At 36.7% G+C, this 25,170-nt stretch overlaps 7 non-coding genes across 7 annotated transcripts; 3 read left to right on the top strand and 4 right to left on the bottom strand.

Annotated features, from left to right (window-relative positions):
* The first annotated feature begins 12,519 nt into the window (after positions 1-12,519).
* On the top strand, positions 12,520-12,590 carry TRNAC-GCA (transfer RNA cysteine (anticodon GCA)). Its single transcript has one exon. It is a non-coding gene; the product is annotated as a tRNA-Cys (tRNA).
* Positions 12,591-15,202: 2,612 nt separating this feature from the next.
* On the bottom strand, positions 15,203-15,276 carry TRNAD-GUC (transfer RNA aspartic acid (anticodon GUC)). Its single transcript has one exon. It is a non-coding gene; the product is annotated as a tRNA-Asp (tRNA).
* Positions 15,277-15,635: 359 nt separating this feature from the next.
* TRNAY-GUA (transfer RNA tyrosine (anticodon GUA)) lies at positions 15,636-15,717 on the bottom strand. Its single transcript has one exon. It is a non-coding gene; the product is annotated as a tRNA-Tyr (tRNA).
* A 507-nt stretch (positions 15,718-16,224) lies between these two features.
* TRNAT-GGU (transfer RNA threonine (anticodon GGU)) lies at positions 16,225-16,296 on the bottom strand. Its single transcript has one exon. It is a non-coding gene; the product is annotated as a tRNA-Thr (tRNA).
* Positions 16,297-18,775: 2,479 nt separating this feature from the next.
* Positions 18,776-18,846, bottom strand: TRNAG-GCC (transfer RNA glycine (anticodon GCC)). The gene has a single exon. It is a non-coding gene; the product is annotated as a tRNA-Gly (tRNA).
* An 824-nt stretch (positions 18,847-19,670) lies between these two features.
* Positions 19,671-19,758, top strand: TRNAS-UGA (transfer RNA serine (anticodon UGA)). Its single transcript has one exon. It is a non-coding gene; the product is annotated as a tRNA-Ser (tRNA).
* A 3,611-nt stretch (positions 19,759-23,369) lies between these two features.
* TRNAS-GCU (transfer RNA serine (anticodon GCU)) lies at positions 23,370-23,457 on the top strand. The gene has a single exon. It is a non-coding gene; the product is annotated as a tRNA-Ser (tRNA).
* Positions 23,458-25,170: the final 1,713 nt, after the last annotated feature.

Genomic DNA, 25,170 nt, shown 5'->3' with positions numbered 1-25,170 from the left:
GGGACCATATTCTTCTCCAATCTGAGTTTTGCTCAAGTCTCGAATAAACTCAAGGACATATTCAAAAAATTCTGACCGTCGGTCGGATGGTTTGTGGATTCCGAACAGCTATGACAACTGAACCTAGCAAGATAGTAATTACGACCCAAGAAGTGATGAGTACTTGGGCATGAATTTGGAAACCTCCTATTTGCCAATAGAAGTGTTGGCCTACTTCTACACCCGATATATCGTATAACCCCTTGAGTGTTTTAATGAACAAGGTATAATATTCATATTGTCCTCTGATAAAAATTGAACTTCAAAAAAGGAATTCTTTTGATTCAACATCTCTTTCTCAACTCAGCAACTTGAAGTATTAATCTTATATTTAGGATACCAAGAAAGCACATCAGATCATAATATATATCAATACCCTCTAATATATATCAATATTCCCCTTCTTTTTTCTATGCAAAAAAAATTCTATGCAAAAAAAAAGATATAGTAAAGTAAGTGATTCCATAAATTTACGCAGTTGCCCAAGAATTCACTATATATTCTTAATCAACGATTTCTTATATAGAGAGAACGGCCCTCACAAATTGAAATACTAATTTGTTAAGAATCAATCGAATTGAAGTCATAGTGTCATCGTTGGCTGGAATCGATATATTCGCGAGATCCGGGTCACAATTTGTATCGACTAAAGAAATAGTAGGAATCCCAAAATGGCACATTCCCGAAGAGCTATATACTCTTTTTGCTGATCAAGGACGATCACAATGTCTGGCAATCTCGTCATATATTTGATCCCGCCGAGATACCTTTGCAAGGTAGATAATTTTCTCTTCAAGATTGCCACATCTCTTTTTGGGAGATGGTGGAATTTTCCCATTTTTTCTTCTGCTCTTAAGTCTCTAAATTGAGAAAGTCTAGTTTTCGTAATCGACCAATTCGTTAACATACCACTGAACCACTTTTTATTAACATAATGACAACGAGCCCTTATTGCAGCTGATGCTACTAAATCTGTTGCTCTTTTTTTGGTACCAACAATTAAGAAACTTTTTCCCTGACTTGCTGCATCAAAAACTAAATCACAAGCTTCTGATAAAAAACGAGCCGTTCTAGCGAGATTTATAATATGAGTACCTTTACGCTTTGCCGAAATGTAAGGGCCATTTTAGGATTCCATTTCTTAATACCATGACCAAAATGAACTCCTGCTTCTATCATCTCTTTCAAATTAATGTTCCAATATCTTCTTGTCATTTTTTCCACACTTCCTTTTTTTTTTAACCCTACCATTCCATTACGGAATTTAGTTCTTTTTGAAGATTAAGAAAGATCCGAAATAGCTTGAAATAAAAAATATTTTTATGTATCCTTAAATGATATAGGGTTAAATGTTAAATGGGGGTTCTTATGTCTCATAAAAATTGTTTGTTACGTCAGAATCTGAAGAAACTAATTCTGTATGGAGAAACAAAAAATCTCTCATTTCCGACGCGAATAGATTTTTTTTTTTATTTCGAAATAAAGGTTCTTGTCTTGTGGGGAACGATGCACAAATTTTTGGAATCCGGTACAACAGGTATAATCCCCCCAGAACTACGTTTTCTTTCAAGCCTTTCAACCAATCAATGCGACCTCGTAGGGCAGCTTTGCTAAAACTCGAGCAGTTTCTTGAAAACTTGCTTCAGATATGAAACTTTGGGTATTTAGGGAAGCCTTGTTATTCCCAATAAGATTGCCCGATAATAGATCGATTCATCCAAAGCTCGTCCTGCTCGTTCCGCTCGCAATAGTCCGATTAATTCCCAGGCGAAAAAAACATTAGACATTCCATCTTCGGAAACCCGCACTTTTGATGTTACTTGGCGTATAATAATCTCTATATGTCTATTATGGATCTGTACCCCTTGGGATCGATAAACCTTTTGGATTTTATTAACCAAAGAGATACGACTTTGGCTATGGTTAGCTCAGCTCCAATCAAGAATCCCCAAGGGACCCCAAGAATTCTTGGTATACGCTCATTCCAATCCTCAATTCTCCTTTCGAGATTCGGGGATAATGAATCAATTGAACGCGCTTCAAAGATTTGTTCCACTTTTGGAAGACCTTGCGTTATGTCACTAGATCTCGATTTTTCATATATAAACGTAACTAACCTATCTCCCTTGTAAAGGATTTCTCCATAATGACCATTAACAGTTGCTCCTGTAGTGGCCAAATAAGGTTTAGCTGCTCTTATAACAAAGGAATTCATATTTACAATGAAAATTTGACCGGATTTTTTTATGTGCGATTTAAATAGACATACATTTTCACAAATAAATTGTCCAAGGTGAATTATTGCCAATGTCTCTTCCAAGAATCATGATGGACAAAGTGACAATTCAAAAGGAATGGATCCAACATTATGTTACTATCGAAATTAGAAATCCTTTTATTTTCATCTATTAAAGAGTATTTAAGTTCTTGAAGTACTTGGAAGGTTTGTTTTAAATTGTCAACGAACAAATATTTTTTAACAGGATTTTATTATGCGTTAGTAAATAGTAAGATGAAGAAAAATGCGATATACTAGCTACAATAGCGCCTAAGGGCCCAAAAATTTCTCGAATAGGAATTCTAGGATTCCATTCTTTTATCGCATTGGGATGTTTTGAATTCTTGAATAAACCAATTCGAGAACAGTTGGATGCCGACAAAATCATCAAAGAGTGGTATTCTTTATTTCGATTCAACAAAGTGCCAATAGCTTCTGGATGTTGGCTAAGTGATTCAATCTTCGCCTTGGAATAAAAAGAATTGATATTGGCGCGATCTAACCTATTATGGGGAATCGGTCCTGCACTTGTCCTACCATACCTTTTTCGTGTATACGAAATAGTGGACTTGACTAACTCAATTCTTAGGAAATCGCGAATAAGATCATTTGCTCTTACCTCAACAAGGGAAGCACCAGCCTTTTCTTTTTCTTCTTGTTCCCAATTCACTACTAAGCAAGTTCTAACAAATTGACTATTTGTGTGATAAATTCTTTGAGTTAACTTGCTATTTTCATGAGAAATAAAATTGACAAGTCGAATTTGGAGATTATTTTCTTCTTGCAAGAGATCCTGCGGGAAAAGTGTTGCTAAATTTCTTCCTTCGTCCATTTCATATGCCACTGTAGGGCGAACGGAAACAAAATACTTTTCCTTGCTCTTGAGAATTTTTTTCCGTTGAACATAGACCCAATTTTTCCTTTTTTTTGATTCCTTAGAATCTTTTTTTTGTCTTTCTGGCGGTATCAAACAGCCACCTAATATCTTATCCGCCTCTTCAGGAAAATGAATATCTCCGGAAAATATTTTGAGTTCCGTATGGCTTTTTTTTCTCTTCACTCGGACCAGTCCGCCTAGTCGACTTCTTGTATTTTTTGTGAGTTGTGTATCCACTCCAATAATACTATTGTCAAGTATCTTTAGGGATGAAGATCTCGGCAAGATATGAAGTTCTTGAAGAATGAAAAAAAACCGATCTACTTCTTTTTGGTATTTTAGACTAAATTCTTTTGTTCCTCGATGCTCAATCAAACCCTCTTTTTTTAAGATGGAATCTTCCTCTGGGCTCTCGTATTCGTCCTCTGAATCTTCTTCTGAGTCTTCCTCTAAAGTACCATATTTTTCCTCTGCGCTTTCCCCGGGGCTGCCATATTCGTCTTCTGAGTCTTCCTCTAGAGTTCCATATTCGTCCTCTTGGGTCCTATATTTGCTCTCTGGGCTCCCATATTCCTCTTCTGAGTCTTTCTCTAAAGTCCTATATTCGTTCTCTGGGTTCCCATATTCGTTTTCTGGGCTCCCATATTCGTCTTCTAGGGTTTCATATTCGTATTCGTCTTCTAGGATTCCATATTTAGATTCTTCTAGGGTTTCATATTCATATTCGTCCTCTCGGGTCCTGTATTCGTCTTCTAGGGTCTCATATTCCTCTTCTGAGTCTTCCGCTCGAGTCCTATATTCTTCTTCTAGGGTCCTATATCTAAATTTAACAATTCCTGAACCCTTTTTATCTTTTCTGTATCGGGGATCGTCAAAATAAGCAAAAATAGTATTTCTACGTAAAACACCCATAAGGGGGATTTCAATCGAAATCCCAAAACAGGATATTAGTTCTTTCTCTTGTTCTTGATGATATTGTAATGGAATGACGAACCTATTTCTTCGCTTTTTCGCCAACAAATCTGAATTATCTTGAAAAATAGAAGGATAGATAAAATTCCAATGGCCATTGGACATGATTCGATCCGACGTTGAATAATCAAGAATTTCCCTATCTTTTTTACCATAAGTATTCATTTGATCTTGATCCTTGTGGAGTGAAAAAGACGCTATACTGGATCTGCACATACTTACTGACAATATCCATAAATGGCTTGTTTTTGGTAATCGGCGAAGATTACCATATTGATATTCGGGCGCATGGTAAACATCAGTACTCCAGTGCATTTCGCCGTCTGATTCAGAATAAATATGCTTTTGTACCCTTTCTTTAAAATGTAAAGTGGACGTTCCGGCACGAATCTCCGCAATTACTTGTTCGGATTTTACATATTGATCATTTTGCACTAGAATCAAGCTTTTTGAGGGAATATTCACACTATATAGAATATCTTGACTCTGAATAGTTACATGCAAGTCTATATAACATAGAAAAGCAGGCTGCCCATGACGGGTACGTGTGGGGTGAACCAAATTCTCATTGAATTTTATTTTTCCATTCGAAGGGGATCGTACAAGGTCGGCAGTACCCCCTGTGAATACTCCGCCAGTATGAAAAGTTCTTAATGTTAGTTGAGTCCCTGGCTCCCCAATTGATTGACCCGCAATAATACCTACGGCTTCTCCCAATTCGACCAGATCACTATGAGTAGGACTCCGGCCATAGCATAATTGACAGATCCAAGAAGTGCTTCGGCAAGTAAAGGGGGTTCTAATATATATTGGTTGTGCTCGAAATGGTTGTGCTCGAAAGGCAGTTATGAATCGATTGACTAATCCAATTCCAATATCTTGATTTCGCGCGGCAATGCATCGTGAACCGATATATATATCGTCTGCTAATACACGACCAATTAGTGTTTGGACAAAAAGTTTTTCCGTCATCCCATTTTGAGGACTTACAGAAATACCTCGGATAGTACCACAATCTCTTCTACGCACAATAATATGTTGAACTACTTCAACAAGTCTACGTGTAAGATATCCAGCATCTGCTGTTCGCACAGCAGTATCTACAACCCCTTTGCGGGCTCCATAGCAGGAAATTATATATTCTGTCAAAGAAAGTCCCTCGCGTAAATTGCTTTGAATAGGTAAATCAATCATTTGTCCTTGAGGGTCCGACATTAATCCTCTCATACCTACTAATTGGTGTACTTGAGATGCATTTCCTCTGGCTCCTGAAAAAGACATTAGATAGACTGGATTAGAAGGATCCGTTATCCGAAAATTTGAATTCATTTCTTGTTTCAAATATTCACTTGTCGCATACCATATCTCAACAGATTGGCGTAATTTTTCTACCGCGTGTACAGCCCCATAATAATAGTGTTTCTCCAAAAGAAAACTCTGTTGTTCCGCGTCTTGGACTAACCATCCCTTAGAGGGTATTGTTAAAAGATCCTCGATTCCTAACGAAATCGATGTAGTAGTGGCTTGATGGAAGCCCAGAGTCTTTAGTTGATCCAGTATATGGGATGTATATCCCATTCCAAAATGATCTATTAATCTGCTAATAAGTCGTTTCATACCAGTTCCGTCTATCTCTTTATTATGAAAGACCAGATTGGCCCGTTCCGCCATACATAAGTACCCCCTTTTCGGCTGAGTAGGATTCGACAATTGCTGAGTAGGATTCGACAATGGGCCTGAGTCAGTGATTCGAAAATTTAATTAACTTGCCTCAATCTCAATCTGGATTCGCGTGGCAAATAATGATGATACTAGGGAAATCGGAATGCCCCCCGAAAGGGGAGGGGCATCGCCGAATCTAACTTTCTTTCTTGTTTAGGTAGTGTATGAATAGGCCTGACTAAATCCTTGTATGGCTTCCTCTATTTCTCTATAAAAAGAAATATGACCAAGAGTGGTTCGAATGTATATCGAACGAATTTCTTTTTTTCTATTTCCCATTATTAGATAGTGGGCATAAATCTCATGATAAGTCCCCAAAGATTCATATTGAACTTCAATCGGAACTTCTCTTGACCCAATGACGCGTTGATCCAGGTTCCATCGTAGCCACAAGGGACTATCTAAACTGATTAGTTTTTGTCTATAAGCTCCCAGTGCATCATAAGAACTAGAAAAATGGGGTTCTTTATCTTTCCTATATTTAGAATTATTATTATTATTGTAATTTACTTTTAGATTTGGGTAGTTTCTGCAACTATTATATCTATTTGCACAAATACCTCGACGCTTTCCAATCGTTAATACATAAAGCCCGATAAGCATGTCTTGGGTTGGTACGCAAATAGGATCCCCAATAGCGGGAGATAAGAGATTCATATGAGAAAACATAAGTAAACGGGCTTCTGCCTGAGCTTCCAAGGATAAAGGTAGATGAACAGCCATTTGATCTCCATCAAAGTCCGCATTGAAACCCTTACACACTAATGGGTGTAAAGAAATAGTACGCCCCTCTACTAAAGTGGGTTGAAAGGCCTGTATGCCTAATCTATGCAGGGTAGGTGCTCTATTTAACAGTACAGGATGTCCCCGCATAACTTCTTGAAGTATTTCCCATACAATGGGTTCTTTTTCCCAAATTTTCCTTTTAGCAATCCTTACATTAGAAGTGGCGCGTTTCGTGATTAAATCGCGAATTACAAATAGCTGAAAAAGCTTTATTGCTATCTCTAGAGGTAATCCACATTGATGTAATGAAAGCGAAGGACCCACAACAATGACAGAACGCCCCGAGTAATCGACCCGTTTCCCAAGCAGAGTCTCGCGAAACCTTCCCTCTTTACCTTCAATTACATCTGAAAGTGATTTGTATACTTTATTGTGACCATCCCTCGTCGGTTGCCCGCGGGACCCACTATCAAGAAGTGTATCCACGGCTTCTTGTACCAATTTTTCCTGGCACATTACTAAATCTGCTGGCGCTAATTCACTTCTTTTTAATAGATAGGCAAGATTGTTGTTCCGACGGATAACTCTCTTATAAAGTTCATTAATGTCTGAAGTCACTACTTTATCTCCAGACCTATAAACAATAGGTCTCAATTCGGGAGGAAGAACCGGTAATAAGCACAAAACCATCCATTCTGGTTCTACATTTGTTTGAATAAAATGTTTCGCCAATTGCATGCGTCTAATCAAAAAAACTTTTCTTATTCGTCTTTTTCTATCTTCCCACTCATCTCCACTATACCCCTCGTCTTCTAATTCCTTCCATTCGACCAAAGAATTCTCTATAATAATTCGCAAATCCAAATCTGCTAATTGTTCTCTAATAGCACCTGCTCCTGTCGCAATTTCCCGATTTCGAAATGTTGCAAAGCCTGGGGTAGAAAAAAAGGGAGAAATGCTGTGGTTACAGGATGCAATTTCCTCTTCGAATAAACCTCGTAATCGTAAAAAAGTGGGTTTTTTAGTGCTGGGCCTAGCAAAAGAGAAATCGCCGTATACTAGGCCCTCCAACTTCTTAAGAGGTTTATCTAAAAGATTCGCGATATAACTAGGAAGACCTTTCAAATACCACACATGAGTCACGGGACATGCGAGTTTGATGTATCCCATTTGATATCTTCGTATCCGAGAATCCACAAATTCTACCCCGCATTTTTGGCAAAATCTTTCGTCTTCGTTTTCAGCTCCGCTCGCTCGAGAATTGCCACAAGCGCAAATCCCGCTTTTTATGGGTCCAAAGATTCTTTCGCAAAACAATCCATCTTTTTCTGGTTTATCGGTTTTATAATGAAAAGTAGAGGGCCTTGTGACTTCGCCAACGACTTCTCCATTAGGTAGGTTTTTGTTAGCCCAAGCCTTTATTTGTTGAGGGGAAACGAGTCCAATTTGAAGTTGTTGATGTTTATATTGGTCAATCATAAAATAGAAATAAGAAAAGAATTTATATTTATTCCGATCAAACTTCCTCCCTATTAACCTGGAAGTTCTTTTCAGATACAAGGAAATGATTCAGTTCTAGAGCCAAAGATCGTAGTTCTCGAACGAGCACTCGAAAAGATTCTGGAGGATCCTCATGATTAGGTATTCTTTTTCCCCAGATCGTAGCATTAAGTATTTCTTGGCGAGCTATAAGATGGTCAGATTTATAAGTAAGTATCTCTTGTAAAATATGAGCAACACCAAATCCTTCTAAAGCCCAAACTTCCATTTCTCCTACTCGTTGTCCCCCTTGCTTGGCTCTTCCTCTAACCGGTTGTTGTGTAACAAGTGAGTAGGGCCCAGTAGAACGCCCATGAATTTTCTCATCAACTTGATGAATTAATTTTAAGATATAGGACTTCCCTATTAGAACAGGTTGCTCAAAGGGGTCGCCTGTTCTTCCATCAAATATTCTGCTTTTTCCCGGGTACTCGGGTTCAAATACCCATGGGTTTTTTGTTTCTTTACTGGCTTCATATAATTCTGAAAACACAAGTTTTCTTGAAGCCTCTTGCTCATATCTCTCATCAAAGGGTGCTATTCTATAATGTTTCTTTAGCAGATCCCCCGCTAATCCGAGCGAGCTTTCAAATATTTGTCCCACATTCATTCGGGAGGGTACTCCTAAGGGATTGAAGACCATATCAACGGGTGTTCCATCTTGCAAATAGGGCATATCTTGCCTAGGCAAAATTTTGGAAATGATCCCTTTATTCCCATGTCTTCCGGCTACTTTATCCCCAACTTTGATTTCACGTTTCTGTAAAATATATACACGAACCATTATGTCGAGCGGGTCCCTTTGGATCCATTTCACATCGATAACGCGCCCTCTTCCACCTATAGGTAATTTCAGAGAAGTTTCTTTTGAAGTGGAAACCTCAAGGCCAAATATGGCCCGTAATAATCCAGCTTCCGCGATATAAGATGATTCGCTCGCTATCTGAGGCGTTAATTTACCTACTAAAATATCACCAGTTTCTACCCAGGATCCCAACCTAACAACTCCATTTCTGTCCAAATTGCGGAGTAAATGTTCTTCTAGATGTGGTATTTCTTTAGTGATTTTTTCAGCGGAGCCCTGGCTTGTCGTATCCGTCTGAATTTCATATTTCCGGATGTGAAAAGAGGTATAAATATCTTCATATACCAAACGTTCGCTAATTAGTACTGCGTCTTCAAAATTGTAACCTTCCCATGGCATATAAGCTACTAATACGTTTTTTCCTAAAGCAAGTTCGCCCCCAACTGTAGCAGCTCCTTCTGCTAAAATTTGTCCTTTTTTAATGGATTTACCCCGTGGAACCCGGGGTTTTTGGTGCATACAAGTATTTTTGTTAGAGCGACGGTGGTTAACTAAAGGAATACTTATAGTCTTCCCACTACTTGATAAAAGTATCTTATGACTATCAGTAGAAATGATCTTTCCCTCGCGTTCGGCTATAATGGAAACCCTCGAATCTAGAGCTGTTTGGCGTTCCAATCCAGTTCCAACAATGCATTTCTCGGACCGAGAAAGCGGAACTGCTTGGCGCTGCATATTAGAACTCATTAAAGCCCGATTCGCATCATTGTGCTCAATAAAAGGAATGAGAGAACCCCCAATAGAAAAATATTGGAAAGGAAAAATACTTCTAACATGAATCTGTTCCCATGCAATAGTCAAGAATTCTTGACGGTATCTAGCCGGAACAACCTGTTCTTCCTGAATACCTTGATTCAAGGACAAAGAATTTCCTGCTGCTATCATATAATATTCATCTCTATTTGGTGATAGATAAACCACCTGTCTCTCTTTTTTTTCTTTTGCTTTCTCAGCAGATATTTCATAAAACGGACTCTCTATGGATCCCCACAAGTGATCAATTCTCGCATGAATTGCTAAGGATCCAGTAAGTCCAACATTGATTCCTTCAGACGTGTCAATTGGACAAATACGCCCATAGTGACTCGGATGAATATCTCGGCTCCGAAAACTTGCGGTTCTCCCCGTCAACCCTCCAGGACCTAAACAACTCACTTTTCGCCCATGAACAGTTTGTGTCAATGGATTCGTTTGATCAAAAACTTGAGATAACGGGTATGTGCCAAAAAAGGTCTCATAAGTAGTTATTAATAAAATTGAAGTTGAAGTTGGAGTTACCAAAGTTTGGGGAGTCGGTTTCGATTGACGTATGAATACTCTACGAATAGTTTTTTGAACTGCATGTTGTAAACGACCAAGAGCCAATCCGAATTGATCTTGTAACAGATCTGCAACCGAACGAATACGTTTATTTTTCAAGTGATTCATATCGTCATCGTCAAGTATACCCGTTCCAAATTTCATTCCAATCAAATGATCCGTAGCGGCCAATACATCTCGTGGTAACAAGAATGTATTGTTCTGAGGTATATCAAGATTAAGTCTCCGATTCATATTTCGTCGACCAATCCTTCCTAATTCACATTTTTGTTGAAAAAATTTCTTTTGTAATTCCTCGCATAAGGACTCCGAAAATACCAGGTCCCCACCTACACAAGCAAATTGTTGATAAAACTCCAAAATAGCTTTTTCTTTTGACTCAATCCTCTTCTTCTCCTTAGCATTCGGGAAAGACAAGAAAATTTCAGGGTAGGAAACATTATCTAGAATTTCTCTTAGATTCGAACCCATAGCTGATGATAGAACTAGAATAGATATCTTTTGTTTTCTACTCACGCGAGCCCATATCCTTTCTTTTTTATCAATTGCTAATTCCGATCTCCCCCCCCAATCTGATATTATAGTGCCAGTGTAGATAGAAATTCCCTTATGATCTAATTCCGAGCGGTAGTAAATACCAGGACTTAGCAATATTTGATTGATCACAATTCGGTATATTCCATTTATAATAAAGGTTCCTAAGGAATTCATTATAGGAATGTTTCCGATAGAAATGGTTTGCTTTTGCACATCGAAACCAAAAATTAATCTCGCAGATACATATAATTCGGAAGAATAGGTGAGTGATTCATACACAGCATCTCTTTCTTTTATCGAGGGTTCTAGCAATTGATATCCTTTCGCAAATAATTGAAATGCAATTTCGTGATCTGGATCTTTAATTGTTGGAAACTTGTCAAGTTCTTCTGCTAAGGCTTGATTAATGAACCTACAAAATCCCTCGAATTGGATCTGACTAAATCCGGGTATTGTGGACATTCCCTCGTTTCCATTCCGGAGCATCTTAATCTTAAGTTTCCTGTTTATCAAAGAAAAATTCCATTATCAGCTCACTCTTCATCAATCCCTCTGGATCGATCTAGCAATCATGGAATCTATATTCTGTTTACTGAATCACATGAAATTCTAGGGAACTCCACATACGTATTTCATATATGTATTTCATACATATGAATAGAGACCATTTGGACGAAAGTTCGAGTTTGCCAGGGGTACAAATGAAATGAAAATGAATTGATAAAACATTCCTAAAAAAAAAAATTCTGCCACTTATACTTTATGTTATGATATTCTAATCAGATTGGATGGCAAAGATTTCTCATTTTATCTCCTTTCTATGAATGTAATAAAGCCGTAATATAATATACTAGAAAGTTTGACTTTACTTCGATTTAGAATAGCGTGCTTACTTTAATTTCTCAAAATAATTTGAGGGTTCTTTTTTATTTCGGATCGGAGTAGTATAATTACTAGAAAATTCAGTATTTCATTGTGGAATTCTAAAATCAAGTAAGTCCCTTTTTTAAGTACATGCCAATCTAGTTATCCACCTCTCCCCATATCCATGCTTTTCTTTTATCGTAATTTCACTTGGGTAGGCCAAGATAGTAAGGTTATACTCTATATCAGAGCAAATTTCCTTTTTTTATTCAAGATATTTAATTTAATACTTTTAAAAATTAAAGCATGATTCTCCATAGAGATATGTACATAAAGGGGATCTTTGGATAATAATGCTGTTCGGACCTAAAGTTTACCTATACACGGATTAAGCATAAAGTCATACTATTTTATTATGCCATTGAAGGGGGGGGAGATAATACCGATTTAAGAGTAGTTCACTACTGCAATAAAAAAAAGAGAATTCTAGTTAACGGTTCCAATTTATTCTGAATTTTGCAGCCTGTGAATAGAAATCCACTTTTTCTTCTTTTTCATCTCAATAGAAAGAAATGGGAAGTTTTATTGTGTTAACAATGTATGTTTTAAGATAGAATCTATCGAGGAGAATAATAGAAACTGGATCAAAAAAAGCAGGAATAGATTTTTTGAAAAAGATTGGAAAAAAGTAAGTAGAATTATATTCAAAATAAAAGGGGCTTTTCGTAAGAAAACGTGGATGAATACTTGCTGTTTTCTAGATTTTTGATCGGATTTTTTGGCGGCATGGCCAAGCGGTAAGGCAGGGGACTGCAAATCCTTTATCCCCAGTTCAAATCTGGGTGCCGCCTGATCAATAAAATACTTAGGTTTTTTTTATAGTGCTGATCGAATTCGATCAATTTTTACTTCGCATAAGTTCGGGCAAGAGAGTAACTGGGCCTGCCGATACTGGGTTTAGAGAAACCATACCATAGTTCTATCCTCAAACTAGGGTTAGGGTTTGTTTTGACGGTAGTGGCCAAAATGGTTATCAATAGGGGTGAGGTAGTGTTTCCTTATTCTTTTATTATATGAATTTGAATTGGTTCTTAATTGAGATTCGATTTGATAATTTTAAAATACGAGGATAAGATGTCAGAAATCTTGGTATCCAAAGAAAGGTCCCTAAGGGGCATTCTTTTTTTTTTTCAATCTAAGATTCAAGAAGGGACTCCACGAAAGAATATCAAGACTTACTAATTATTATACATTTTTTTATCGTACATCTTATGTTACCTACATACACTAAAGTAAGGACTACTTAATTTTAATTCTAACGAGAATCAGATTAAATAGGTCGATCAAAAATCAATTTAGGAGTTGTGTTATGGATAAAATCTCTTCCTCTTCATTCTTTCATAGAATGATACAAAGCAAGGCTGCAGGGTTTAGGTCAAAAATAAACATTAGGTAAGGTAGGTATCCAATAAATATTTATCTATCGTTAATTTTATGGTATATTCGGGCGTCCTTTGCTTAAAAAAAAAAAAAGAGTAACAAAAGGAATAAAAAATCTTCCTATTCCCGCTTCTTCTATTCAGGACATCATTCCCGTACTCTTTCTTTTTTAAGGAAAAAAGGGCTATAGTATCGTATTTTTAATGCTCTCTAATTCTACCAGAATTCCTATAAGAATTTGTTAGGAGTAAATTCCTTGAACTGATTGATCCATGGCCTTAGGGCGGAATCCCTTTTTGACTCTGTACCCTTGATTCCACTATGATTATTGATCAATAGTAGAATAGAATAATCCCTTCATAGAAATAGGAGACATAATTTAGATGGATATAGTAAGTCTCGCTTGGGCTGCTTTAATGGTAGTCTTTACATTTTCTCTTTCACTAGTAGTATGGGGAAGGAGTGGACTCTAGGGATACTACTAATTGATTAAGTAATCAAATTGTTGTATCAATTCTTTTCATTAATGGATCATTTTGCATTAATCATTTTGTCAAACGTTATTCTTTAATCTTTTTCTTTAGTTTTGTTTCACTCCTGTAAGAAACTCTTGTATTGTAAGTTGTAATGTAAGAAAGAGCCATTATACCAATTCATAATTTCTACTAGAAATGACGAATGGTTAAAAAAAGTTCTATACATAAGAAAATTCGACTTTCTTCCACGGAACTATTCACGGCATATCACACATTTTCCATTTCCTTTTACTTTTTACTATAGTCTATTCTTAATATTATTTTTCTTTCCTTCCATGGATTCTTTGGTCAAGAATTGTCTTAGATTTTTTTATTTTGACCTGATTGAAATTAAGTGGATGCAATGAAAAAAGAAATTGAATTAGACTACTTAACTATTTCAATCTACTAATCTATTCTATGTAGATTCAAAGATAATATAATAGAAAGAATCTAAAGTGTCGTAGAAAAAACTATATGTAGTTCTTTCTACCACACTTTAAGATTCCAACCAGATCCTTTCATTTAAGACTTGGATTTTTTTTATTTAATCCCTTTTTAATTTCTTCAATGATTAATTGGAATTCCAATTAATTATTTTGGCTGACTGTTTTTACATAAATAATAAGTAAAAAAGAAGTAGGAACTAGAATGAACAGTGCAGTAGCAATAAATGCGAGAATATTGACTTCCATAACCTCTTTATTTTTTATTTTCACAATAACTCGGGATGTAATCCCATGGAGAGGAAAAAGGGGTATCTTGTAAATTCAAGGGTAGGGCTTGCATTCTGATAATACTGAATCAATTCAATATTATGAATATCGGATCTATCAAATCAATTCATGGATGAGAGTTATATTTCACGGATGAGAGTTATATAGTATAACATAGGAAGATCCTCTATCCACACTAAGACCAAAATGGGTTTTTTGATTGGATTAGGAATTCCCTCTTTTTTAATCCTTTTCTACTTTTTCTTTTCTATATCTCTAACCCACGAGCTTTCTTAATCTTCTACTTTCTTAATCTTATACAATTTCCCTTCCTTTTTCTTATAGTTATACATACAATTATGTATGTATTATATGACCAACTTTCTATGGGTCACATAGACATCCAAATAAGCAGTAGAAGTGAGATGGGGAAAAGAGGTCTGAAATAAAAAGGGAATACGATTTATGTATGGATTCCGGTAAAATACCGGTACTCTATTCCATAAGAGTGGAATAGGAAATTAAGATGAGGATGGTATCATCATAAAGAAAGATAGAGTAATATAATATCCTAAATTCTACTAATCCACATATCGTATGTGTGTCTTTCTTTATCTTTATCGATCGGGAGTAGTGAAAAAAAATTCCTATATGCCTTCCCTCCCTCTTTAATGAGGGATGCAAAATAAAAAAGTGAAGTAAGGGTGCCCTGTGGGTATTTGATCTTGCTCCCTGCCCCTTTTTTTCATGGAAAAAGGAAATATCAATTTCTCCATTCATTGAACCCTAGTTCGGGACTGACGGGGCTCGAACCCGCAGCTTCCGCCTTGACAGGGCGGTGCTCTGACCAATTGAACTACAATCCCCGCGGGGTGTATGGCATACCCATTCTTAAATAGAACCATAAGAAGATTCGATTCGTCTTTCGTACTCTAAGAAATAGACGAATCATATACTACATACCCACATATTATATTATACGTGGGTATAGTGAGAGTGACATAACTAGTATGTCGTGATTTTTTATCACTAAAAATGGATAATAATCCAGCCTTCAATAAGAAAAACTCTTTTGTTTGTAAGAAAGGAATGAGAGAGATATGGATTAGAAAAAAAAAATTTCCCTTTTTTCTTTATCTTTTATTTCTATAGATCAGACATTTTATTTTATGGAAGAAAAACAAAAGGATTTAGTTCATACTCACGAAGCCCTAGATTTTTGGTTTGGGCCGAGCTGGATTTGAACCAGCGTAGACATTGTCAACGAATTTACAGTCCGTCCCCATTAACCACTCGGGCATCGACCCAGGAAGAATTTATTCTAGGGTTTTTGCTAATCTATGATTAACCTCCTTTCATAATACTCCCTACCCCCAGGGGAAGTCGAATCCCCGCTGCCTCCTTGAAAGAGAGATGTCCTGAACCACTAGACGATAGGGGCATCACTAGACGATAGGGCCATATACAACCGCTCGTGATTATACTATAATCATAGTATGAGCAGTTTTTTGGAATTGTCAATATACTCGAAAAGTATAAATAGATCCAAAGCAAAGAGTTTTTCCAACTTTTCTGTTATGTTTTCATCTAGGATTTTTTTTAGTTGATCGTTATAGATTAATTCTCCGTGCTTCATTTAGTGTTCAGACCAAAAATGCATCCATCCCGCACTAAGTCATAAAATTCTCTAAAAATATAGAGAAAGTTTCAAAAACAAAGAACAAAAGTGAATCAATTTAGTAGAAAAGTACTCTATCAGATTCGAACCAACGACTTACGTCTTAGCACGAGATTACTCTACCACTAATTTAAAAAGCCCTTTATCGGATTTGAACCGATGACTTATGCCTTACCATGGCATTACTCTACCACTGAGTTAAAAGGGCTTTTTATTTAATTCAAAAATTAGCCACTTGGATTTCCCATTATGGGTCTACTGCATAATGTACATATTATATATAATATATAGAGATAGAGAGAGAGACATTATGTAGAGATTGTATATGTATATATCGATATCTTGAGAGCTCAAAATAAAATTAATAAAAAAAAAACATACCCTACATAACATATCCAACTCTTCTTGGTTCAGGGTTTTCCGTTTCCGAAGACTAGTAAAATAGGCGGATTCTGGAACCCCAAGGATTCAACGGTATATGGATATGGAAAATATAAGATTTCCGATCCTAGCGGGAAAAGGCGGGGAACAGATACCCAATAGGATATAGGATCCTTGGGAGGAACTTTTGGTAATGGCCTTGATCCTCTATGCTATTTTTTATGTGTTCTTAGTTCTATTGAACTTTTTTCATTCTTTTAAACAAGAATCTAATAAACTAGAATTGAGTCAGTGGAAAAAAGGAGAGAGAGGAAAGTGTTAAATGGAGAGAGTCGACTAATCAGAGACTTTTAGGATCTTCTTTACATCAGGTAAATCTGTCGGCCCTGTCCGTTTTTTTCTTTAAGTTACGACTCTTTGCTGCTTACTTCTATCAAGCCATAGGGAAAGTCTATGATGAATTTGGAAAACTCATCTCACTCTTACTCTATGGCTCGGACTTAATGGGGGAAGAAAACATCTTCCATAATTTCTTTTTTGTTCAATTCTGGACAAAAAAGAAAAGGAAAAAGGAATTTATAGGGACAGTGTTACCCCCTATATCCCCTAGTTTATATTGTAGGAATAATAAAACAATTTAGCAGTCTGACACACTTACGTCCTTGCAAAGTAAATAATTATTATTGTAGTCGTAACCGTAGAATAGGATCCTAATCAAAATAAATACATTTGGTTCAGGCGCTATTAGCATGGTAAGAAAAGATTTTTTTTACAGACCAGAGGGGCTATCTAAATCCTAAAGTAAAGGCGAGCGATCGAAGTAGAAGTACCAACGGCTCAGTGTCATGAACCTTCTCCATCTGATTCAATAAGGGGGAATTAGCCTTCTTGTCAAATGGCTATCCTTGACAAAGGGTACCATTTATACCATAATCTACAATGTAGCGGGTATAGTTTAGTGGTAAAAGTGTGATTCGTTCTATATAATAACTGAATTTGAAATGATATACTTAAGGCATCCTTAAGTTTTTTATTTTTATATTCCGATGAAAACTTTAGTTCTTATAAAGGATTAAATCCTTTTCCTCTCAATAGCATATTGAGGAAGAATATACATTCTGGCGATTTGTATCCAAAGACTAATTTAAATTGCATCCAAAATAAAAATAGGATTATGAGTACAGAGTCGCGAAGCATAATTTTGCATTGGATTAAGTATTCCAATTTTGAAAATATGAGTAAAGGATCTATGGATGAAGATACAAAAAAGTTGATTTCCAATCGTAACTAAATCTTCTTAAAATAAGGAATAAGGAAGCCAAATAGCTAAAAAACGATAGTTTTGGTTTACTAGAACCATCCGCATATTGTTTAAGCTCGGTGGAAACCCAATTCTTTTCCTCAGGATCTCTTGAATGAAATTAGGGAACGAAGTAAGTAGATTAGATGGATTTAGATAGAATTTCTATCTCCTACTCTATAAGGATCATCTAGAAAGCGGAGAGCTTTGGTTCCATTCAAATAGAAAAGCTGACATAGATGTTAAGTGGTGAGAATATCCATAAAGGAGCCGAATGAAATCAAAATTTCATGTTCGGTTTTGAATTAGAGACGTTAAAAATAATCAACCAACGTCGACTATAACCCCTAGCCTTCCAAGCTAACGATGCGGGTTCGATTCCCGCTACCCGCTCCATTCTGTATAAAAGGAGTATTCTCTTTGTCTAGACATGTTAGAGGCTTGTATTCAAGCCTTTTTTGTCCACCAGTTTCTGGTACTCCAGAGCGGAGTAGAGCAGTTTGGTAGCTCACGAGGCTCATAACCTTGAGGTCACGGGTTCGATTCCCGTCTCCGCACTTAGCAGTCTGTATAAAAGGACTATTCTATTTCTCTAGATATGGTAGAGGGGCGTATCCAACCCTTTTTTATTCATTAGTTCCCGGCCCTAGAGGGCAAAATTGAGCAGTTTGCGAAGTCACTTGCCTTCAAAAAAAGAAGGCGCAAGGCTTCTCCCTACCCTGCAGAAAATAAAAATGAAACGAAAGGGACAGTCTACCTCTCTCTTCCCTTTAAAAAAAGTTTGCCCGTTGTTTGTCTCAGTTAATACCCAATTTTTGGAGCTCTGTTGGCGAGTTCTATTTCTGCCTCCGGAGCGCCCTCTTTTTTTGAGTGGGATGCAAAGGAAGGGTAAGATAGTAAGGGATACGGCACTAGACTAACACCTAATTAATACTTAATTTAATATAAGTAGTTAAACAGTTAACTAGACTAAACTTTTTATCATAGTACTTTGATAAATTAAGCGGGCGAGCGGCGGGAATCGAACCCGTATCTTCTCCTTGGCAAGGAGATATTTTACCATTGAACTACGCTCGCTACGGTATATATTTTATAGCGTATATCCGCCTGGGTCGACCTTCTATGTCTGGGTCGACCGTTTCATTTCATTTTCTATTATATTAGAGTTTTCCTTTTTTTATTATCTGTGAATGAATATTCTAATGGGAATGGAATTTCATAATACTGAAAGAGAAGAGCTAGCAATTCGGAACGCAAATTGCGTTTTAATACGTCTCACTATTCTAATTTTTTAGAAGAAATGGCCTTTATTATTTCTTTTTTATGGGGTTAATAAATATTAACCAAATTTAATTTAAGAAATGAGAGAATTCAGAATAGCTACGAGAAAGACTAGTCCAATCCATAACGATGTACCGGAAAATACAACATTTTTATTATTTGACCAACCATCAGGAGAAGCAAATACAAGGGGTACACTAATTACTAAGACTGAGGAAGTCGCAATTAATGCAAAAACAGCTAATTGGAAAGCAATAGTCATATTTCTAATCCTCCAAGCTACCATCAAATAAAGTTGACTACATATTTGATCCCTCACTTAAACCAAAATTGTAAAAAAATACAAGAAGTAGGAGGGGTTTAATCATGAATCCATTGATTCTTCTCTTTAATTCAAATTTATTACTTAAACCGCTTTTTTATTTGGATATGGGGGTGAGAAGAGATTATTTACTCTTTATTTCACAAGCGGGTATAGCGGATCCTGTATCCGTGTATACAGTATACAGAGATATATCGAAAAGGAACTTGTATCTGATATCTTTCTAGAGGCTAATAAATCTTTTTATTTTTTATATGGCTATGTTCTATTTGTAGGAGTAAAATAAGGATTAGGCTGTGGAGAGATGGCTGAGTGGTTGATAGCTCCGGTCTTGAAAACCGGTATAGTTCTAGGAACTATCGAGGGTTCGAATCCCTCTCTCTCCTTTTGCTTATTGAATACGTTTGTTTCTTTCATTTTTTTTTTTCTGTCCCTTATCTTTCTTTCATAAAAAGGAATGAATGGCTCGGCTAGATGGAATAACCGAGCCAGAACAGAAAAAAAGTAGAACAGGTATAAATAAGAAAATCTTAGTTAAGAGGGTTCATGTAAAGAACAGGTTCCAAATCACGATCGATTCCCTTTTCAAAACCTGCTGCAGCAGCTCGGGCTCTTCCTGCATGCCATAAATGGCCCACAAAAAAGAAGAATCCTAGAACAAAATGAGAAGTTGATAACCAACTTCTAGGAGAGACATAATTAACTGCATTGATCTCGGTAGCTACGCCACCCACGGAATTTAAAGAGCCTAAAGGAGCGTGGGTCATATATTCTGCTGAGCGTCGTTCTTGCCAAGGTTGTATGTCTTTTTTCAACCTACTCAAGTCCAAACCGTTGGGGCCCCTTAGAGGTTCTAACCATGGAGCACGAAGGTCCCAAAAACGCATAGTTTCCCCTCCAAAGATAACCTCCCCAGTTGGGGAACGCATTAGATATTTACCTAAACCTGTGGGTCCTTGAGCGGATCCCACATTAGCTCCAAGACGCTGGTCTCTAACTAGAAAAGTAAATGCTTGAGCTTGAGAAGCTTCTGGCCCGGTGGGTCCATAAAACTCACTCGGATAAGCTGTATTATTGAACCATACAAAACAACAAGCGATAAAACCAAAGACAGATAAAGCAGCTAAACTATAAGACAAGTAAGCTTCTCCAGACCATACAAATGCACGGCGAGCCCATGCGAAGGGTTTGGTTAAAATATGCCAAATTCCGCCAAATACACAAATAAAACCCAACCATACATGCCCACCAATTATATCTTCTAAATCATCTACACTAACAATCCACCCTTCTCCACCAAAAGGAGATTTTAGTAAATAACCAAATATAACACTGGGGCTAAGGGTCAAATTGGTAATTTTTCTTACATCTCCCCCCCCAGGGGCCCAGGTATCATATACACCGCCAAAATAAAGAGCCTTGAGTACTAGAAGAAAAGCACCTAGACCTAACAAAATTAAGTGAATACCCAAAATTGTAGTCATTTTATTTCTATCTTTCCAGACATAACCAAAGAATGGAAAAGATTCCTCAAGAGTCTCGGGTCCCAGAAGCGCGTGATAAATGCCACCGAAGCCTAAGACTGCGGAGGAAATTAGGTGAAGTACGCCAGATACAAAGTACGGAAAAGTATCTAGAACTTCCCCCCCTGGCCCTACTCCCCAACCTAGAGTAGCTAAGTGTGGAAGTAAAATCAACCCTTGTTCATACATGGGCTTTTCTGGTACGAAATGGGCCACTTCAAATAGGTTCATTGCTCCGGCCCAGAATACGATTAATCCGGCATGGGCTACATGAGCTCCAAGCAGTTTACCGGACAAATTGATAAGTCTGGCATTCCCAGCCCACCAAGCAAAGCCGGTGGTTTCTTGGTCACGACCAGCTAAAACGAAAGTTCCATTAAAGAGCGTTTCCACGTGGTAGAACCTCCTCAGGGAATATAAGATTTTCATGAGGCTGATCCTGAGCTGCCATCCACGCACGAATACCCTCGTTTAAAAGAATATTTTTGGTGTAGAAAGTCTCAAATTCAGGATCTTCCGCTGCACGGATTTCCTGGGAAACAAAGTCATAGGCACGTAAGTTCAGAGCCAAGCCAACTACGCCAATAGCACTCATCCATAAACCGGTGACGGGTACAAATAGCATAAAGAAATGTAACCAACGTTTATTGGAAAAAGCAACACCAAAGATTTGGGACCAAAAGCGGTTAGCAGTGACCATGGAATAAGTTTCTTCAGCTTGAGTTGGGTTAAAAGCACGGAAGGTATTTGCACCATCACCGTCCTCAAATAGAGTGTTTTCTACGGTCGCTCCATGAATAGCGCATAGCAGAGCCGCACCTAATACTCCGGCAACTCCCATCATATGAAATGGGTTCAACGTCCAATTATGAAATCCTTGGAAGAAAAGGATGAATCGAAATATCGCTGCTACGCCAAAACTCGGCGCAAAGAACCAACCAGATTGCCCCAGTGGATAAATAAGGAATACAGAAACAAAAACAGCAATTGGACCAGAGAATGAGATTGCATTATAAGGCCGCAATTGAACAGACCGAGCAAGTTCAAATTGGCGTAACATGAAACCTATTAGTGCAAAAGCCCCGTGGAGAGCTACAAAAGTCCATAGACCGCCTAATTGACACCAACGAGTAAAATCTCCTTGTGCTTCGGGCCCCCATAGTAGCAACAAAGAGTGTGCTAAACTATTGGCAGGGGTAGAAACTGCTGCGGTTAAGAAATTACAACCTTCCAAATAGGAACTAGCCAATCCATGGGTATACCAAGAAGTTACAAAAGTTGTCCCTGTAAACCAACCCCCTAAAGCGAAATAAGCACAAGGAAAGAGCAATAGGCCAGACCATCCTACAAAAACGAAACGGTCCCTTCGTAACCAGTCATCCATAGTATCAAATAGATCATTTTCTTCTTTAGGAATTCTACCAAGGGCTATAGTCATAGTGATCCTCCTATTCAATTACTTCAACCATTTCCGAGCACCTCATATCACTTTCCAAGGCATATGATAGTTTTATTATCTGTGGACGATTTCTTTGTCGTTCAATGCCCTTTTTCAATGGTCTCGAAGAGAGAAATTTCCCATTTTTATCTATGGAGTCACAGTCACAACCGAGGTCGTGGTAAATCCATGAATTTGATTCGATTTGTTTTTCTTATACTATTTGTTTTTCTTATACTATAGAAATAGAAATAAATTGTTTTTCTTATACTATAGAAAGAAATAAACCTTTGAATTCAGCATTATTCCAAGACTCCTATTTCAAAGTCTATCTTTTAAGGGAAAAATGAAAATAAAAGTAACCCTTCTTTTCCCATTCCCTCTCTATTGCATGGGTGGAAGAACTAAAATAGAGGATTCTGAAAAAAAAAATGGACCTTCGAAATCCAATTTTATGTGTAGCGCAAAGGAGTTGCGATTTCTTCTTATTCCTATAGAACATCTAGTAACAAGAATATGAAATCGTAAATAGCGAAAAATTCTTGTCTTGCGCGGTCTAAGTCTAAGGAAATAAAAAAAATTCGCTTATACAATTTCATCTACATCGAATTTATATATCAGAATAGCGGATAGAGGCATCATTAAAGGAGTCAGGTCTACTTACTTTATGCTTCTTTCCAATTTTATGGTGGATTTGATAAGAACCCTTTTTGCTTTCTTGATAAATAATCGACAAAAAAAGCGTTTTTTTTTATATAACCTGCTTGTTTTATTATAATTATAACAAGTCCTATATGGAAATGCCCGCTAAAGAGAAAATCTATTTGATTGTCTCTCGGCCAATATCGATTTTTAGAAAGAAAAAACAAGAATTTTCTTCTTTTTTTATTAACATTAAGAAAAAAGAATATAATTAAAATGGAATTGGCAATATAATTTTTATAGACTTTTGAAAGAAAAAAAGGGGGTTTTTTGCAACCGTTATTTCTTATTTCTTGCCTATATCATATCACGGAAACCTTTCGCTTTGGAACGTGGAGAGATGGCTGAGTGGACTAAAGCGGCGGATTGCTAATCCGTTGTACAATTTTTTTGTACCGAGGGTTCGAATCCCTCTCTTTCCGCTCCCTTGGATCATTTGGGACTTTCGAATTGGAAAGAATTCTGACCCCCGGATTTTCTCATAGATAAATGTACGAAACAAATCCAATAAGAAAAAAAAAAAACTGAATTTTTACTCCTCGCGTCCAGGATTCCGTCCTGGGTCATTAGATAAGAATCCAAAGATAAAGAGTGAAACAAAGAATATCACTACTGTATAAACAAAAAGTTTGAGAGTAAGCATTACATAATCTCCAAGATTTTTTTTTAAGGAATAGATTACCAGTTTTTCCTTACCACACGGATCCACTAGGATGGTTTTTTTTTTATACCTAAAAATGCAAAAAAGAATTCTTGAAAAAAATTGCAAGAATTCTTTTATAATAAGCACTCTTATCAATAGCAAAAATAGGGTTAGGTGGTTAGGTATTGTGTAGGTACCTTTAGGTACCTGCTCAACCTAGGTGCAGGGGAGTAGAAAGGCTGATCCAAATTTATTGCTGTAGCTACCCATTCAATGTAGAAGAATTTAAATTTTAGAATCGAAGGTTCATAATATAAAAATATAAAACTTCTCGGCTTTTACCCATTTTTAAATTTTTTTGGAATGAACACATCATTCAATTTGGCATACAGAGTACTAAAGATTTCATCGAAAACTTACAGCAGCTTGCCAAACAAAGGCTAATAGAAAAAAGAATAGAGGTATAACAGGCATAATATCCACGATTGGATTGAAAATAGCATAAGCTTCGGGTAATTTGGCAAAGAAAAAACTAGTAGGATAAAGAACAGAATTAAAACAGATACAGGTTAAACTAAGTATATTAGGCATAACAAGCATTTCATTCTTGTAGAGTAAATAATTGGATTTTTCTTGAGTTATTTTTTTAAGGGAAAGAAGGAAAAGGCAGATTCAAAATCTTTTTTCTTCGGACTTTCCCAAACACAAAATACCTCCTTGTATTTGCACTCTCAAATGAGAGTGGAATAAATTCGACTTTCATATAATATCTTAATAGAATTCCATGTAATGATCAATGCATTTTTTTGATTCTATATTATCCGCATGTGTAGAATACTAGCAAGAGAATATCCCTCCTTTTTTATGTAATTGAAATGGTATTGACGAATAACAAATAAACATACTAGTGTTTATTAGTGTCGCATAAAACCCGAAATGGGGCGTGGCCAAGTGGTAAGGCAGCGGGTTTTGGTCCCGTTACTCGGAGGTTCGAATCCTTCCGTCCCAGATTGTTTCTGATGAAACAAACGGTGAAATCATATAGTATTCCGTACGAGACAAAAGTTTATTAAAGAGAATAATGATATCTTATTCTTTCTCAGAAAACATAATAAAGTCTTAAGTCCAGTCAAATTGACTATCTTTATTTTCATGAAAAAATGGGATCTATCAAGCACATTCAGGATATGCCTCTACTATAAAATAAAATCACTTAGTCATATTTTTTTCTTCCTTTTGGTATTCGAGTTGAAGAAGTACGAGAATTCTATAACTACCAAAAACTTTCAATCTTTTCATTGGAATAGTTTATTTAGTTATTATAGTTAATTGTTTTTGGTACTGAAAAAATATATTACTACTAGAATTCTAATTCTAGTAATTAAATTAATTAAACTTTTTTGGAGGTTGATAGTTTATTTATTGAGGAAGAGTCAATCCTTCTTTTCTCACTTCAAGATTGATCATCTCGAGCCATCCGTTGAGGGTGGAA

This window comes from Aegilops tauschii, unplaced genomic scaffold, assembly GCF_002575655.3.
Source record: "Aegilops tauschii subsp. strangulata cultivar AL8/78 unplaced genomic scaffold, Aet v6.0 ptg000826l_obj, whole genome shotgun sequence".
NCBI lineage: Eukaryota > Viridiplantae > Streptophyta > Magnoliopsida > Poales > Poaceae > Aegilops > Aegilops tauschii.
The sequence above is the reverse complement of the archived record's forward strand: the minus strand, read 5'-3'. Positions and strand labels throughout refer to the sequence as shown.